Source organism: Pseudophryne corroboree, chromosome 7 (assembly GCF_028390025.1).
Source record: "Pseudophryne corroboree isolate aPseCor3 chromosome 7, aPseCor3.hap2, whole genome shotgun sequence".
NCBI lineage: Eukaryota > Metazoa > Chordata > Amphibia > Anura > Myobatrachidae > Pseudophryne > Pseudophryne corroboree.
Window position 1 is genome coordinate 368455793 of NC_086450.1, and position 19940 is coordinate 368475732.

General features: G+C 47.0%; 1 long non-coding RNA gene across 2 annotated transcripts in view; it reads left to right on the forward strand.

Moving 5' to 3' along the window:
• Nucleotides 1–421: 421 nt before the first annotated feature.
• Nucleotides 422–19940, forward strand: part of LOC134945310 (uncharacterized) — a 107510-nt gene continuing 87991 nt past the window's right edge. For both annotated transcript variants that reach the window (XR_010182089.1, XR_010182090.1), the window contains exon 1: nucleotides 422–465. This is a non-coding gene — a long non-coding RNA (uncharacterized LOC134945310). The remainder of the gene's footprint in view (nucleotides 466–19940) is intronic.

Genomic DNA, 19940 nt, shown 5'->3' on the forward strand with positions numbered 1-19940 from the left:
TCGGTGCTGGCTGTGCTGCAGGGCAGATGTGATATGTCTGTGAACATTGCTCACAGACATAACGGGGTATATAATTACTAAGGTGTGAGTTTTTTTAGAAGTAGAGATGTTGCCCATAGCAACCAATCAGATTCCACTTAACATTTATCTAGCTGCATCTAGAAGATAATAGCTAGAATCTGATTGGTTGCTATGGGCAACATCTCCACTTCTAAAAAAAACTCACACCTTAGTAAATGTAACCCCTCTCTCACCACCCAGGGGTTACTTAATAGGTATGACAGAGTGCCTCCACCCAAGCAGTTGGTATACCAACCCAGGCTTGCTTGGGAAAGCGGTTGCCAGTAGGGTTATATGTACTGTTTCTCGTGTGGGTTGGTTTAGTTGTTTAATTTACCTTGTTGTCTCCTTTTGTCTTTCAGATTCGGATGTTCAGATGACTGAGAGAACCCGTCCACGTCCACGGTAAGTATTTATTAATATGACTTTAAGACATTCATATGTTCTTTTATTCACAAGATAAACAACACCTTACCTTATCTACACAGTATATTTAAGATATATATATTCACTGTAAATCAATACACAAAATAATGATATACTATACCAACATATTATCCTATAAATAAATTGTTATCCTGTATGCAATACGACAAAACTTGTTATTACTGGGTTTATCAGATAGGTTATAAATGTGGCTACAATAACCTTATGTGTCCCACTGCAGTCTACTTTTCACTGGTTGGGTATACCCTTGTTTATCGTTGGTGCACTGTTGGGGCCCAATTTACCTTATTTCCTCTTGAGGTAGTCGTCTCCTTAGGATGAATGAATTACTAGTAGTGTTCCTAAATAATAGAGGTAAATATAGTTACACCCTTTGTTTTCCCCGATCTCAAGTTGTCTGGTGTACGGTGCTATACGTCCACTGATCGCGGCGTGTCAATGGCCTAGTGTGGGCCTGTTGAGCTTATCAAGGCGGCTTTCGAGTAGAGATGAGCGCCTGAAATTTTTCGGGTTTTGTGTTTTGGTTTTGGGTTCGGTTCCGCGGCCGTGTTTTGGGTTCGAACGCGTTTTGGCAAAACCTCACCGAATTTTTTTTGTCGGATTCGGGTGTGTTTTGGATTCGGGTGTTTTTTTCAAAAAACACTAAAAAACAGCTTAAATCATAGAATTTGGGGGTCATTTTGATCCCAAAGTATTATTAACCTCAAAAACCATAATTTACACTCATTTTCAGTCTATTCTGAATACCTCACACCTCACAATATTATTTTTAGTCCTAAAATTTGCACCGAGGTCGCTGTGTGAGTAAGATAAGCGACCCTAGTGGCCGACACAAACACCGGGCCCATCTAGGAGTGGCACTGCAGTGTCACGCAGGATGTCCCTTCCAAAAAACCCTCCCCAAACAGCACATGACGCAAAGAAAAAAAGAGGCGCAATGAGGTAGCTGTGTGAGTAAGATTAGCGACCCTAGTGGCCAACACAAACACCGGGCCCATCTAGGAGTGGCACTGCAGTGTCACGCAGGATGTCCCTTCCAAAAAACCCTCCCCAAACAGCACATGACGCAAAGAAAAAAAGAGGCGCAATGAGGTAGCTGACTGTGTGAGTAAGATTAGCGACCCTAGTGGCCGACACAAACACCGGGCCCATCTAGGAGTGGCACTGCAGTGTCACGCAGGATGTCCCTTCCAAAAAACCCTCCCCAATCAGCACATGATGCAAAGAAAAAGAAAAGAAAAAAGAGGTGCAAGATGGAATTGTCCTTGGGCCCTCCCACCCACCCTTATGTTGTATAAACAAAACAGGACATGCACACTTTAACCAACCCATCATTTCAGTGACAGGGTCTGCCACACGACTGTGACTGATATGACGGGTTGGTTTGGACCCCCCCCAAAAAAGAAGCAATTAATCTCTCCTTGCACAAACTGGCTCTACAGAGGCAAGATGTCCACCTCATCTTCACCCTCCGATATATCACCGTGTACATCCCCCTCCTCACAGATTATCAATTCGTCCCCACTGGAATCCACCATCTCAGCTCCCTGTGTACTTTGTGGAGGCAATTGCTGCTGGTCAATGTCTCCGCGGAGGAATTGATTATAATTCATTTTAATGAACATCATCTTCTCCACATTTTCTGGATGTAACCTCGTACGCCGATTGCTGACAAGGTGAGCGGCGGCACTAAACACTCTTTCGGAGTACACACTTGTGGGAGGGCAACTTAGGTAGAATAAAGCCAGTTTGTGCAAGGGCCTCCAAATTGCCTCTTTTTCCTGCCAGTATAAGTACGGACTGTGTGACGTGCCTACTTGGATGCGGTCACTCATATAATCCTCCACCATTCTATCAATGTTGAGAGAATCATATGCAGTGACAGTAGACGACATGTCCGTAATCGTTGTCAGGTCCTTCAGTCCGGACCAGATGTCAGCATCAGCAGTCGCTCCAGACTGCCCTGCATCACCGCCAGCGGGTGGGCTCGGAATTCTGAGCCTTTTCCTCGCACCCCCTGTTGCGGGAGAATGTGAAGGAGGAGATGTTGACAGGTCGCGTTCCGCTTGACTTGACAATTTTGTCACCAGCAGGTCTTTCAACCCCAGCAGACCTGTGTCTGCCGGAAAGAGAGATCCAAGGTAGGCTTTAAATCTAGGATCGAGCACGGTGGCCAAAATGTAGTGCTCTGATTTCAACAGATTGACCACCCGTGAATCCTTGTTAAGCGAATTAAGGGCTGCATCCACAAGTCCAACATGCCTAGCGGAATCGCTCCCTTTTAGCTCCTTCTTCAATGCCTCCAGCTTCTTCTGCAAAAGCCTGATGAGGGGAATGACCTGACTCAGGCTGGCAGTGTCTGAACTGACTTCACGTGTGGCAAGTTCAAAGGGCATCAGAACCTTGCACACGTTGAAATCATTCTCCACTGCACTTGAGACAGGTGCATTCCACCTACTATATCGTGCTCAATTGTATAGGCTTGAATGGCCTTTTGCTGCTCCTCCAACCTCTGAAGCATATAGAGGGTTGAATTCCACCTCGTTACCACTTCTTGCTTCAGATGATGGCAGGGCAGGTTCAGTAGTTTTTGGTGGTGCTCCAGTCTTCTGTACGTGGTGCCTGTACGCCGAAAGTGTCCCGCAATTTTTCTGGCCACCGACAGCATCTCTTGCACGCCCCTGTCGTTTTTTAAAAAATTCTGCACCACCAAATTCACGGTATGTGCAAAACATGGGACGTGCTGGAATTTGCCCATATTTAATGCACACACAATATTGCTGGCGTTGTCCGATGCCACAAATCCACAGGAGAGTCCAATTGGGGTAAGCCATTCCGCGATGATCTTCCTCAGTTGCCGTAAGAGGTTTTCAGCTGTGTGCGTATTCTGGAAAGCGGTGATACAAAGCGTAGCCTGCCTAGGAAAGAGTTGGCGTTTGCGAGATGCTGCTACTGGTGCCGCCGCTGCTGTTCTTGCGGCGGGAGTCCATACATCTACCCAGTGGGCTGTCACAGTCATATAGTCCTAACCCTGCCCTGCTCCACTTGTCCACATGTCCGTGGTTAAGTGGACATTGGGTACAACTGCATTTTTTAGGACACTGGTGAGTCTTTTTCTGACGTCCGTGTACATTCTCGGTATCGCCTGCCTAGAGAAGTGGAACCTAGATGGTATTTGGTAACGGGGGCACACTGCCTCAATAAATTGTCTAGTTCCCTGTGAACTAACGGCGGATACCGGACGCACGTCTAACACCAACATAGTTGTCAAGGACTCAGTTATCCGCTTTGCAGTAGGATGACTGCTGTGATATTTCATCTTCCTCGCAAAGGACTGTTGAACAGTCAATTGCTTACTGGAAGTAGTACAAGTGGGCTTACGACTTCCCCTCTGGGATGACCATCGACTCCCAGCGGCAACAACAGCAGCGCCAGCAGCAGTAGGCGTTACACGCAAGGATGCATCGGAGGAATCCCAGGCAGGAGAGGACTCGTCAGAATTGCCAGTGACATGGCCTGCAGGACTATTGGCATTCCTGGGGAAGGAGGAAATTGACACTGAGGGAGTTGGTGGGGTGGTTTGCGTGAGCTTGGTTACAAGAGGAAGGGATTTACTGGTCAGTGGACTGCTTCCGCTGTCACCCAAAGTTTTTGAACTTGTCACTGACTTATTATGAATGCGCTGCAGGTGACGTATAAGGGAGGATGTTCCGAGGTGGTTAACGTCCTTACCCCTACTTATTACAGCTTGACAAAGGGAACACACGGCTTGACACCTGTTGTCCGCATTTCTGGTGAAATACCTCCACACCGAAGAGCTGATTTTTTTTGTATTTTCACCTGGCATGTCAACGGCCATATTCCTCCCACGGACAACAGGTGTCTCCCCGGGTGCCTGACTTAAACAAACCACCTCACCATCAGAATCCTCCTGGTCAATTTCCTCCCCAGCGCCAGCAACACCCATATCCTCCTCATCCTGGTGTACTTCAACACTGACATCTTCAATCTGACTATCAGGAACTGGACTGCGGGTGCTCCTTCCAGCACTTGCAGGGGGCGTGCAAATGGTGGAAGGCGCATGCTCTTCACGTCCAGTGTTGGGAAGGTCAGGCATCGCAACCGACACAATTGGACTCTCCTTGTGGATTTGGGATTTCGAAGAATGCACAGTTCTTTGCTGTGCTGCTTTTGCCAGCTTGAGTCTTTTCATTTTTCTAGCGAGAGGCTGAGTGCTTCCATCCTCATGTGAAGCTGAACCACTAGCCATGAACATAGGCCAGGGCCTCAGCCGTTCCTTGCCACTCCGTGTGGTAAATGGCATATTGGCAAGTTTACGCTTCTCCTCCGACAATTTTATTTTAGGTTTTGGAGTCCTTTTTTTACTGATATTTGGTGTTTTGGATTTGACATGCTCTGTACTATGACATTGGGCATCGGCCTTGGCAGACGACGTTGCTGGCATTTCATCGTCTCGGCCATGACTAGTGGCAGCAGCTTCAGCACGAGGTGGAAGTGGATCTTGATCTTTCCCTAATTTTGGAACCTCAACATTTTTGTTCTCCATATTTTAATAGGCACAACTAAAAGGCACCTCAGGTAAACAATGGAGATGGATGGATTGGATACTAGTATACAATTATGGACGGGCTGCCGAGTGCCGACACAGAGGTAGCCACAGCCGTGAACTACCGCACTGTACTGTGTCTGCTGCTAATATATAGACTGGTTGATAAAGAGATAGTATACTCGTAACTAGTATGTATGTATAAAAAAAGAAAAAAAAACCACGGTTAGGTGGTATATACAATTATGGACGGGCTGCCGAGTGCCGACACAGAGGTAGCCACAGCCGTGAACTACCGCACTGTACTGTGTCTGCTGCTAATATATAGACTGGTTGATAAAGAGATAGTATACTCGTAACTAGTATGTATGTATAAAGAAAGAAAAAAAAACCACGGTTAGGTGGTATATACAATTATGGACGGGCTGCCGAGTGCCGACACAGAGGTAGCCACAGCCGTGAACTACCGCACTGTACTGTGTCTGCTGCTAATATATAGACTGGTTGATAAAGAGATAGTATACTCGTAACTAGTATGTATGTATAAAGAAAGAAAAAAAAACCACGGTTAGGTGGTATATACAATTATGGACGGGCTGCCGAGTGCCGACACAGAGGTAGCCACAGCCGTGAACTACCGCACTGTACTGTGTCTGCTGCTAATATATAGACTGGTTGATAAAGAGATAGTATACTCGTAACTAGTATGTATGTATAAAGAAAGAAAAAGAAAACACGGTTAGGTGGTATATACAATTATGGACGGGCTGCCGAGTGCCGACACAGAGGTAGCCACAGCCGTGAACTACCGCACTGTACTGTGTCTGCTGCTAATATATAGACTGGTTGATAAAGAGATAGTATACTCGTAACTAGTTTGTATGTATAAAGAAAGAAAAAAAAACCACGGTTAGGTGGTATATACAATTATGGACGGGCTGCCGAGTGCCGACACAGAGGTAGCCACAGCCGTGAACTACCGCACTGTACTGTGTCTGCTGCTAATATATAGACTGGTTGATAAAGAGATAGTATACTCGTAACTAGTATGTATGTATAAAGAAAGAAAAAAAAACCACGGTTAGGTGGTATATACAATTATGGACGGGCTGCCGAGTGCCGACACAGAGGTAGCCACAGCCGTGAACTACCGCACTGTACTGTGTCTGCTGCTAATATATAGACTGGTTGATAAAGAGATAGTATACTCGTAACTAGTATGTATGTATAAAGAAAGAAAAAAAAACCACGGTTAGGTGGTATATACAATTATGGACGGGCTGCCGAGTGCCGACACAGAGGTAGCCACAGCCGTGAACTACCGCACTGTACTGTGTCTGCTGCTAATATATAGACTGGTTGATAAAGAGATAGTATACTCGTAACTAGTATGTATGTATAAAGAAAGAAAAAAAAACCACGGTTAGGTGGTATATACAATTATGGACGGGCTGCCGAGTGCCGACACAGAGGTAGCCACAGCCGTGAACTACCGCACTGTACTGTGTCTGCTGCTAATATATAGACTGGTTGATAAAGAGATAGTATACTCGTAACTAGTATGTATGTATAAAGAAAGAAAAAAAAACCACAGTTAGGTGGTATATACAATTATGGACGGGCTGCCGAGTGCCGACACAGAGGTAGCCACAGCCGTGAACTACCGCACTGTACTGTGTCTGCTGCTAATATAGACTGGTTGATAAAGAGATAGTATACTCGTAACTAGTATGTATGTATGTATAAAGAAAGAAAAAAAAACCACGGTTAGGTGGTATATACAATTATGGACGGGCTGCCGAGTGCCGACACAGAGGTAGCCACAGCCGTGAACTACCGCACTGTACTGTGTCTGCTGCTAATATAGACTGGTTGATAAAGAGATAGTATACTACTAATATTATATATACTGGTGGTCAGGTCACTGGTCACTAGTCACACTGGCAGTGGCACTCCTGCAGCAAAAGTGTGCACTGTTTAATTTTAATATAATATTATGTACTCCTGGCTCCTGCTATAACCTATAACTGGCACTGCAGTAGTGCTCCCCAGTCTCCCCCACAATTATAAGCTGTGTGAGCTGAGCAGTCAGACAGATATATAATATATATAGATGATGCAGCACACTGGCCTGAGCCTGAGCAGTACACACAGATATGGTATGTGACTGACTGAGTCACTGTGTGTATCGCTTTTTTCAGGCAGAGAACGGATATATTAAATAAACTGCACTGTGTGTCTGGTGGTCACTCACTATATAATATATTATGTACTCCTGGCTCCTGCTATAACCTATAACTGGCACTGCAGTAGTGCTCCCCAGTCTCCCCCACAATTATAAGCTGTGTGAGCTGAGCAGTCAGACAGATATATATAATATTATATATAGATAATAGATGATGCAGCACACTGGCCTGAGCCTGAGCAGTGCACACAGATATGGTATGTGACTGAGTCACTGTGTGCTGTGTATCGCTTTTTTCAGGCAGAGAACGGATTATAAATAAAACTGGTGTGGTCACTATCAGCAAAACTCTGCACTGTACTGAGTACTCCTAATGCTCCCCAAAATTAGTAAATCAAGTGTCTCTCTAATCTATTCTAAACGGAGAGGACGCCAGCCACGTCCTCTCCCTATCAATCTCAATGCACGTGTGAAAATGGCGGCGACGCGCGGCTCCTTATATAGAATCCGAGTCTCGCGATAGAATCCGAGCCTCGCGAGAATCCGACAGCGTCATGATGACGTTCGGGCGCGCTCGGGTTAACCGAGCAAGGCGGGAAGATCCGAGTCGCTCGGACCCGTGAAAAAAAACATGAAGTTCTGGCGGGTTCGGATTCAGAGAAACCGAACCCGCTCATCTCTACTTTCGAGTACAGATTTATGCGCAAAAGGAGAAGGGTACCTGTCTCTTGTTGCATATAGTACAATCACTTTTATCACTGCAGATTATGATTGTTCCTCCGTCCCTACACTAGTATGGGTATCTGACTCGAATCTCCTCCACTAGTTAATAAACAATGTTCCACGCAAACTTAGGAATGGGAATTCCACAATGGATATCGCTTTGCAGAGGTAGATATAAAGAATGCCTCTATAATATTTCTCCCCCAATTTCTTGAGTTATGCAGAGCCACTGAGGATCCTTCCACCATCCGTGGCGTCCTTTCCTTCGTCCGATGCGGGGTTATTCACTTAGTATCTTTATGGGGACAACACTGTATCTTCACTGTGGTTTTGTAGAGATAAATGTTAATAGGTACAGTAACTCCTTACTGGTTCAGCAACAGTGAATTCCACTACGCTGTATAGTGCATGTGTCCTTACTATATACTTAAACTTAGGAGGGGGCTTTTCAACTCCTTCAATTCTTTCCTCTCCAGTAGGGCTGTAATTGCCCTTTTTATTTTCGGCTAACGGTAGTCCTGGGTAATTATGGGGGAAAGGTGTACAGGCTATGTTCAGCTACAATAATTATAATTACTATAATTATCATGTACATCTATATTAGCTGCTCCGCTACTACTTTGCTTAGGGGGATCAATGAGGGATAGTATTTTGCTACAGCAGCATCTGCTAGGCTATATTCGGCCACCAGGGTATCCTGGCATTAATGACTTCAATCGATGCACAGATCTAAAGGGCGGTCCACAGTCTGCTTACCGGCCCACCTTCGTTCCGCCTGCGTCACAGCCCTCAGATCCTCCCTTCAAGCTCTGGCCATCTCCCCGTGGGGTTCGGTATTGGATAATGCCGCCCGCCTGATCTCCGCCTAGCTTCCAAGCGGTGCTCCCCCTGCTCCGTTGGCCGCATTCCAGTCCTCCTGGTCCGGGTTCACTACCGCCTCGGGTCCCGGTCAGTAATCTCCCATCCCCGCTCTCCGCAGCGGCGACTCCGTCAGCTATCCCCGTTCTCTTCTTGTCAGCTCTGTCCTCTCCCGCTGCTGCTCCCTCGCGCTCCCCTCAACGGCTCTCTCAATCCGGGCACCCCCTAGTCGGCACAAGGGCTTCTGGAAGAGTCTCTCTAGTCCTGCTCGTGCCAATGTGCCACATTACCCATTACAAGAGTTACTTTTTAATGTCCATATTCGCCACCATCAATCCTCTATTATATACACATTACAAGTGTTACATTAAACAGCTGGAATATATTTCATATATTTACACAGGCATTAGGTAAATAGTATATATTTCATATATTTACACAGGAATTAGGTAACTAGTACAGGTTGAGTATCCCATATCCAAATATTCCGAAATACGGAATATTCCGAAATACGGACTTTTTTGAGTGAGAGTGAGATAGTGAAACATTTGTTTTCTGATGGCTCAGGGTACACAAACTTTGTTTAATGCACAAAGTTATAAAAAATATTGGCTAAAATGACCTTCAGGCTGTGTGTATAAGGTGTATATGTAACATAAATGCATTCTGTGCTTAGATTTAGGTCCCATCACCATAACATCTCATTATGGTATGCAATTATTCCAAAATACGGAAAAATCCGATATCCAAAATGCCTCTGGTCCCAAGCATTTTGGATAAGGGATACTCAACCTGTATATATATATATATATATATATATATATTTAATGTAGTCATCTGGAGCCTTTATTTTTATTTTATTTTTTTAAAGGGCTACATAAATATACCCTCATGTGTACTGTACACACACTGATAACCTACAGATATAGCATTCATTGCTTGAACAAACAATACATGTGTGTAATGTGCACCAAGCCTTGTAGAGGCAGATCTAGGGAAAGCAGGGAAAAGCAGGCATCAGTAAGGTAAAGTAAGGGACTTCAAAGTACAAAAACATGCTGGTAACATCCCAATGTCTATCTAAGGTTTGGAGACTATTACCTGAATTGTATTACTTTTCTGTGACTTCCATTCTATCATGCAGTGATTTTTATGTTGATGCAGGAGAACAATTTTGGAGATCCTTCCAGACTTGGAGGTAGATAAAGATAAACCCATAGGGCAGTATCTAATGAAGTATTTTTTAAAGGTGTAAACCATGCATTGTACATGATTGCCCCTTTAATAAAAAGTGTGAGTTCGTCTTGCGCCCCCCACTGCCGCCGAACTCGGATTTTATTACATCCCGCCCATATTGTTTTTTCTCTTGTGAGTACAATTTAATTGTGGGCCCCTCCCCTTTTGAATAAAACGGTATATTGTATTATGGTATTACACCACCGGGTGTTTATATATATATTTATATATATTTGTAGGTTATGCCTTTGGTTTGGGATATCTAAATTTTGAATACTGGATAGTGTTATCAAATAAGCCTATTTACCTTTATTAAATATAAGCAGTAAATTGGCATCTTATTTAAAGGATAAGAGGCTGTACATACTACACTATAGGCACTCTACCCTTCTATTTTTAATATACATAGAAATATACTGTACAGTATATTGTAGATATATATATATTTATAGATGCATCATTTTATACTGTGGATTCAGTCCTGCCAAAATAGCCATCTAGGTGTACCTTATGTTGATGCAGCAACCCAGCTGCGCAGAGATTTTTTTTCCGCTTAAAATCCCTGTCTTATTTGCATAATAATAACAAAGAAGAGCCAAAAGTCATGGGGGGTGTGGAACATTAGGTTGACTAAAATTAGGTCAACAGTCATTAGGTTGACCCCATATGATCGACATGCACATGGTTGACAGGGTCAAAAGGTCGACATGGTCAAAAGGTCAACAGTGAAAAGGTAGACATAAAAAAAGGTTGACAGGTAAAAGATGTTGAAACGGTAAAAAGGTGGACATGGAAATGGTGAGTCAGTTTGAACACCGGCTAGGCTGCTACTGAGATAATGACACATATATATTAGAGATGAGCGGGTTCGGTTCCCTGAGAACTGAACCCTACCGGACTTCACTGCCTGAGCCCGGATCCGAGTTAGGCTCGGGTTTTCCCGCCTGACTCGGAAACCAGAACGAGGCAAAACATCATCATCCCACTGTCGGATTCTCACGTGGTTTGGATACCATATAAACAGCCACGCGTCGCCGCAATTTTCACTCCGGCATTGGAGAGTGTAGAGAGAGGACGTGTCTCCGTCCTCGGTGGCCTGCATCAGATCAGTGTTAGTGTCTTGTGCTGCATCAGTCCAGTCACAGTGGTTGTGTCCTCTGCTGCCATATGTCCAGTGCTGCTGTATAAGTCCAGTCCAGTGGTGCTGTGTTGTGCTGCATCAGTCCACTGATGGTGTCGTGTGCTGCATCAGTCCAGTCACAGTGGTGGTGTCCTCTGATGCCATATGTCTAGTGCTGCTGTGTAGGTCCAGTCCAGTGGTGCTGTGTTGTGCTGCATCAGTCCAATGGTGGTGTCTTGTGCTGCATCGGTCCAGTCACAGTGGTGGTGTCCTCTGCTGCCATATGTCCAGTGATGCTGTATAAGTCCAGTCCATTGCAGTGGTGCTGTGTTGTCCTGCATCAGTCCAGTGGTGGTGTCCCTGTGCTGCCGTATATGTGTCCAGTGGTACTGCCGTTTATGTCCAGCGGTACTGCCGTATAAATCCAGTGATCCTGACGTATAATTCTAGTGATCCTGCCGTATAATTCCAGTGGTACTGGCGTATAAGTCCATTCCAGTGATACTGCCGTAGATGTGTCCAGTCATACTGCCGTATATGTCCATTGATACTGCCGTATATGTCCAGCGGTACTGCCGTATAAATCCAGTGATCCTGCCGTATAATTCCAGTGATCCTGCCGTATAATTCCAGTGGTACTGGCGTATAAGTCCAGTCCAGTGATACTGCCGTATATGTCTAGTGATACTGCCATATATGTCCAGCGGTACTGCCATAAAAGTCCAGTGATCCTGCCGTATAATTCCAGTGATCCTGCCGTATAATTCCAGTGGTACTGACGTATAAGTCCAGTGATCCTGCCGTATAATTCCAGTGGTACTGGCGTATAACTCCAGTGATCCTGCTATATAATTCCAGTGGTACTGGCGTATAATTCCAGTGATCCTGCCATATAATTCCAGTGGTACTGGCGTATAAATCCAGTCCAGTGATACTGACGTATATGTCCAGTGGTACTGGCGTATAAATCCAGTGATCCTGCCGTATAATTCCAGTGGTACTGGCGTATAAATCCAGTGATCCTGCCCTATAATTACAGGGATCCTGCTGTATAATTCCAGTGGTACTGGCGTGTAAGTCCAGTTCAGTGATACTGCCGCATATGTCCAGTGATACTGCCGTATATGTCCAGTGGTACTGCCGTATAAATCCAGCTATTCTGCCATATAATTCCAGTGATCCTGCCGTATAATTCCAGTGGTACTGGTGTATAAGTCCAGTGATCCTGCCGTATAATTCCAGTGATTCTGCCATATAATTCCTGTGGTACTGGCGTATAATTCCAGTGGTACTGGTGTATAAGTCCAGTCCAGTCCAGTCCAGTGATACTGCCATATATGTCCAGTGGTACTGGCGTATAAGTCCAGTGATCTTGCTGTATAATTCCAGTGATCCTGCCGTATAATTCCAGTGATCCTGCCGTATATGTCCAGTGGTACTCACCATAGGCGAAACTAGACATTTGGTAATGGGTGGTCCCAGTTGGGCCTCCACTCCGAAAATGACCCGTAAAGCAAATTATGTGTGCGTGCCTAAAGTGCACGTGACGAAAAATGGTCATGGCCACATACCAGAAGGGGCGTGGTCAGTGAAATGGGGCATGTCAACATGACACGCCGCCTATTTCTCGTCACACTGGGAACATTCTTTTCAATTCCACATGCACCTTACCTGTATGATGGTTTATCACAATGTGGAACCTCTGAAGAACTGTATCCTCTAAAGGTCCATACACACGGATCAATTTTAACTATGAGTGATTTACCTGAACTGGCAGTAGGCAATTTTGACTATCTGTATCAGCGATTTTGCGCAAGCGATTTTGGCTATGGGCAATTTTGACTATGTCATACTTTTCCAGCGACATAGTCAAAATTGCCTTGCCTGCACAGTCTTTTTTTCCTAGCGATAGCGACCTGGCTGGGACGCACATCGCTATCGCTCACTGTGTACACACGGAGCGATATGCACTAACTAACGTTCTTAGTGATTTTGACTATATAGTTAAGATCGCTGAGCCATATCGCTCCGTGTGTACACACCTTAAGGCAGATGGCATCTTCGGCCGGTATTCACTATTCATGTAGGAGATCACATCGTCCAGAAGATGCCTGTTTGTGTAGGAATATTAAGAAAGTCAGCATCATACAACAGCGGTTCCACCAGACTCACATCCTGCCCCCTGCATCTTTCAACCACACCATCTTCCCCCTGCATCTCTCAGCCATATTATCATCTACCCCTCGTGTCGTCTCTCAGTCACATCATCACCTACCCCCTGCATCATCTCTCAGCACACCATCACCTCTCCCCGCGTTGTCTCTCAGCACACCATTACCTCCCCCTGCGACCGTTTTATAGCCTCTGCAACAAAATCGGTTCCTTCGTTTCTCTGTGAGTTTGGGTATGCTCTGTTTAATCTTAAGGAAATTCCACTATAGTCCCTGACCCTGATCCACAATAATAGGGGTTGTTAGAACATTTTGGGTGATCCTACTACGCTATGATGTGGATGAGGATAATACCGAGGACATTGGGACTTGCAATCACAATCAAAGGGACTGTTGGACTGAGTATAATCAGACTTTATTTTATTACTTTTTTCATTATTTTATACATATTTTGGACTAACCTGAGGGCCAATACCTGCACAACTGTTTCTTGTTTCTGTTATTCATTAAGGTTTAGGTGGCATTCACTATTCCAGGTGGCTGCATAAGAGTTTTTTGCGCCTTGGGAGCCTGAATGATTTCTTTATACTACGCAAACACAGCTTGTCCCTTCCAGTCACTACACACACACAGCTTCTCCCTTCCAGTCACTACACACACACACAGCTTGTCCCTTCCAGTCCACACACACACAGCCTGTCCCTTCCAGTCACTACACACACACAGCATGTCCCTTCCAGTCACTACGCACACAGCCTGTCCCTTCCAGTCACTACGCACACACACACACACACACACACACACACACACACACACACACACACACACACAGCCTGTCCCTTCCAGTTACTACGCACACACAGCCTGTTCCTTCCAGTCACTATGCACACACACACACAGCCTGTCCCTTCCAGTCACTATGCCCGCACACACACACACACACACACACACACACACACACACACACACAGAGCCTGTCCCTTCCAGTCACTATGCACACACACACACACACACACACACACACACACACACACACATACACACACACACACAGCCTGTCCCTTCCAATCAATACGCACACACACAGCCTGTCCCTTCCAGTCACTACACAAACACACACACACACACACACGCACACACAGCCTGTCCCTTCCAGTCACTACGCACACACACAGCCTGTTCCTTCCAGTCACTACACACACACACACACACAGCCTGTCCCTTCCAGTCACTAGGCACACATACACAGCCTGTCCCTTCCAGTCACTACGCACACACAGCCTGTCCCTTCCAGTCACTACGCACACACAGCCTGTTCCTTCCAGTCACTACGCACACACAGCCTGTCCCTTCCAGTCACTACGCACGCACACACACACACACACACACACACACACAAACACACAGCCTGTCCCTTCCAGTCACTACGCACACATAATCAGCCTGTCCCTTCCAGTCACTACACACACACAGCCTGTCCCTTCCAGTCACTACACATACAAAGCCTGTCCCTTCCAGTCACTACGCACGCACACACACACACACACACACACACTTAGCCTGTCCCTTCCAGTCACTACGCACACACACACACACACACACACACACACACACAGCCTGTCCCTTCCAGTCACTACGCGCACACACACACACACACACACACACACACACACACAGCCTGCAGACAAGCCGGGAGAGGAAACAGGTGGAGAGAGGCAGACAGCTACAGCCCCGAAGAGAAGTAGCCAGGCGCAGCAACTATTGGCAGGCTGCAGCCAGGCCAACCGCGGCTTACTAGTGCGGTGCAGGCCAGCACACAACTAGTTAGTTGCGGCCCTGGCGGCGTGCGGCGTGACGTCATGTCGCAATAGAAATCCATTGGTTGGTAACACGGGTAAGGGGTGGGGGCGGAGCCAGGGAGCTGCAACGCAGATATCGTCCTCACGGTCAGCAAATGCATTGTTTTCCCGACCAGGAGGACACTAATTTAACTAATAAATGGGTTTTGGGCTAATGGGTGGTCCGGTGCACCCACGGACCACCCCCCAGTTTTGCCTATGGTACTGCCATATAATTCCAGTGATACTGACATACATATATATATATATATATATATATATATATATTTCTCTTATGTCCTAGAGGATGCTGGGGACTCCAAAAGGACCATGGGGTATAGACGGGATCCGCAGGAGCATGGGCACACTAAAAAGACTTTGACTGGGTGTGAACTGGCTCCTCCCTCTATGCCCCTCCTCCAGACCTCAGTTAGAATTTGTGCCCAGGAGTGACTGGACACACACTAGGGGAGCTCTACTGAGTTTCTCTACAAAATACTTTTGTTAGGTTTTTTATTTTCATGGAGACCTGCTGGCTACAGGCTCCCCACATCGTGGGACTGAGGGGAGAGAAGTCAGACCTACTTCTGCTTAGTTAAGGGCTCTGCTTCTTAGGCTACTGGACACCATTAGCTCCAGAGGGTTCTATCACTTGGTTCGCCTAGCTGCTTGTTCCCGGAGCCGCACCGTCACCCCCCTCATAGAAGCCAGAAGAAAGAAGCCGGGTGAGTATGAGAAGATCCGAAGACATCAGACGGCAGAAGACTTCAGTAACGAGGTAAAGCGCAGCGGTAGCGCTGCGTTCCATGCTCCCACACACCACCAACGGCACTTGCGGGTGCAGGGCGCTGGGGGGGAGCGCCCTGGGCAGCATGTTACTGGGGTCATTTTGAGCTGGCAGACAGGCATATTCGGTGCCCGGGCACCGTATTTCATACACCCGCCAGCATAACAGATTTGAATTTTTGCGGGACTGAAGCGCGCCGGGAAGGGGCGGGGCTTAGCCGCACAGCGCACCAGTGCCATTTTCTCTCATTCACAGCCGCTGCATGAGGCGCTGGCCCGGGACCTACAGGCTCCATTCAAGTAAAAGGGAGCAAAATGGGAGGGGAGGGGGGCACAGATAAATTGGTGCTTGTTTATCATTAAGGGCAGCACTATCATCATATATTATTGTTGTGGGATATATGGGCGCTGGGGTGTGAGCTGGCATACTCCCTCTGTGTTTCTCTTTCCGGGCTTCCCTGTGGGCCTGTCCCATGGTTTGGGCAGTTTGTGTGTGGGTGTGTCTGTACTACGTGTCGGCATGTCTGAGGCTGAGTGTTCCTCCCCGGAGGAGATTACTGGGGGCGCAGAAAAGGGGCTGGAAATGGCTCTGTCGGCACAGCCGACACCTGATTTGGTTACTGTGTTAAGTACACTTAATGCAAATGTGGCCTCATTGTCTAAGAGGTTGGATAAATCTGAGTCTCAGACACAAGTATGGAGGAAATCCATGGAGGATGCTTTGGCTCAGGTGCAGGCCCCTTCAGGGTCACAAAAGGGTTCGTTTACCCAGATGGTAGATACGGATACCGACACGGATTCTGATTCCGATGTCTGTTTCAATGAGGCTACTTTACACCCAAGGCTAGTTAAGAGTATTCAGTACATGATTGTGGCTATTAAAGATGTTTTACGTATCTCTGATGAACCTGCGGTGCAGGAAACAAGGATTTGCTTATTTAAAGGGAAAAAACCTGAGGTGAAGTTTCCCCCCTCTCATGAAATGAATGCTCTTTGTGAAAAGGCTTGGGAGTCACCGGACAAGAGATGGCAGATTCCCAAGAGAATTTTCATGGCGTATCCTTTCCCCTCTGATGACAGGTAAAAATGGGAGTCATCTCCGAATGGCGACAAGGCTCTATCCCGTTTGTCTAAGAAGGTGGCGCTTCCGTCCCCTGACACGGCAGCTCTCAAGGATCCGGCGGATCGCAAGCTGGAAACGTCTTTGAAGGCCATTTTCGTTAATACGGGTGCATTGCTCAGACCTGCTGTGGCGTCGGTATGGGTGAGTACTAGTGCTATTGCTAAATGTGCTGATAAGTTAGCTTCTGATATGGATACCCTTGATAAAGATAAAATTCTTTTGACTCTTGGTTATATCAAGGACACTGCAGATTACCTGAAGGATGCGGCGAGGGATGTTGGCCTCTTGGGATCAAGAGCCAATGCCATGGCTATCTCGGCCAGGAGGGCGGTGTGGATCCATCAATGGAATGCTGATGCCGACTCTAAGAAAAATATGGAAGCTCTCCCCTTCAAAGATAGTGTCTTGTTTGGTGACGGCCTGGCTGACCTGGTGTCCACAGCGACTGCGGGTACGTCATCTTTTGTTCCTTATGTTCCCACACAACAGAAAAAGGCACCCCATCAGCAGATGCAGTCATTTCGACCCAATAAATACAAACGAAGAAAAGGCTCGTCCTTCCTCGCTTCAAAGGGTAGAGGAAGGGGAAGGAAGTCGCCTGCAGGATCAGGCGCCCAGGACCAAAAGTCCTCCCCCGCCTCTACCAAGTCCACCGCATGACGCTGGGGCTCCCCTGCGGGAGTCCGGGCCGGTGGGGCCGCCTACGGATCTTCAGTCAGGTCTGGGTTCAATCAGACCTGGATCCTTGGGTCCTAGACATAGTGTCTCAGGGATATAAGCTGGAATTTCAGGAGATGCCCCCTCACCGCTTTTTCATTTCTGCATTGCCAGTGTCTCTTCCGGAAAGAGATGTGGTAAATGCTGCAATACAAAGGTTGTGTCAACAGAGGGTCATTGTTCCTGTTCCCCCGTCCCAACGGGGGGAGGGATTCTATTCGAGCCTCTTTATCGTACCGAAGCCGGACGGTTCGGTCAGGCAGAATCTGAACCTAAAATCCCTCAATCCATACTTGAAAGTTTTCAAGTTCAAGATGGAATCTCTTTGAGCTGTGATCTCCAGCCTAGAAGGGGGGGATTTTATGGCGTCAGTCGACATAAAGGATGCCTACTTACACATCCCGTTATATCCTCTGCATCAGGCCTTCCTGAGATTTGCGGTGCAGGATTGTCATTACCAATTTCAGACGTTGCCGTTTGAGCTTTCCACGGCCCCAAGGGTTTTCACCAAGGTCATGGCAGCAATGATGATGGTTTTCCTTCGCAAGCAAGGGGTTACAATTATCCCGTACTTGGACGATCTCCTGATAAAGGCGAGGTCCAAGGAACAGTTGTTAAGAAATGTGGATCTTTCTCTGTCGGTTCTGCGACAACACGGTTGAGTTCTAAATATGCAAAGTCTCAGTTGATCCCGGCCACTCGGCTGCCCTTTTTGGGCATGATTCTAGACACGGAGTTACAGAGAGTGTTTCTTCCGGAAGACAAAGCTCTGGAAATACAGACAATGGTCAGGGAGCTTCTGAGACCGACAAGTGTGTCGATTCATCAATGTACTCGGGTTCTGGGGAAGATGGTTGCGGCTTACGAAGCCATTCCGTTTGGCAGGTTTCATGCCCGGGTGTTTCAGTGGGATCTGCAGAACAAATGGTCCGGGTCTCACCTGCACATGCACCGGAAAATAAGTCTATCTTCCAGGGCCAGGATTTCTCTCCTGTGGTGGCTACAAAGCTCTCACCTTCTAGAGGGACGCCGATTCGGAATCCAGGACTGGGTCCTACTGACAACAGATGCAAGTCTCCGAGGCTGGGGCGCAGTCACGCAAGGAAGAAATTTCTAGGGAAAATGGTCAAACCAGGAATCTTGTTTCCACATAAATGTTCTCGAGTTAAGAGCCATTTACAACGGCCTGCTACAAGCGAAGAGCCTTCTTCAGGGTTGTCCTGTCATGATCCAGTCGGACAACATAACAGCGGTGGCGTACGTAAACCGCCAAGGCAGAACAAGGAGCAGGGCGGCTATGGCGGAGGCCACAAGAATCCTTCGCTGGGCGGAACAGCACGTGAGTGCTCTATCAGCAGTCTTCCTCCCCGGCGTGGACAACTGGAAAGCAGACTTCCTCAGCAGACACGATCTCCATCCGTGAGAGTGGGCTCTTCACCAGGAGGTATTTGCAGAAGTGACAGCGCGTTGGGGAATTCCACTGATAGACATGATGGCGTCTCGCCTCAACAAGAAGCTTCCAAGGTATTGTTCCAGGTCAAGAGACCCACAAGCCAGTGCAGTGGACGCCCTGGTAACTCCGTGGGTGTTTCAGTCGGTATATGTGTTCCCTCCGCTTCCTCTCATTCCAAAGGTGCTGGGGATCATACGACGAACAAGGGTTCAGGCGATTCTCGTCGTTCCAGACTGGCCACGCAAGGCCTGGTATCCGGATCTTCGGGAATTACTTGTGGAAGATCCTTGGCCGCTTCCTCTAAGAGAGGACTTGTTACTGCAGGGGCCCTGAGTGTTTCCGGACTTACCGCGGCTGCGTTTGACGGCGTGGAAGTTGAGCGCCAAATCTTAGCTCGAAAAGGTATTCTTGGGGAGGTTATCCCCACTCTCCTTAAGGCTAGGAAGGAGGTTAAAGCGAAACATTATCACCGTATTGGGAGAAAGTATGTTTCGTGGTGTGAAACCAAAGCAGCTCCTGCGGAGGAGTTTCACTTGGGTCGGTTTCTCCATTTTTTGCATGCAGGCGTCGATGCAGGCCTGAAATTAGGTTCCATCAAAGTGCAGATTTCGGTTTTATCTATTTTCTTTCAAAAGGAATTGGCCGTCCTTCCAGAG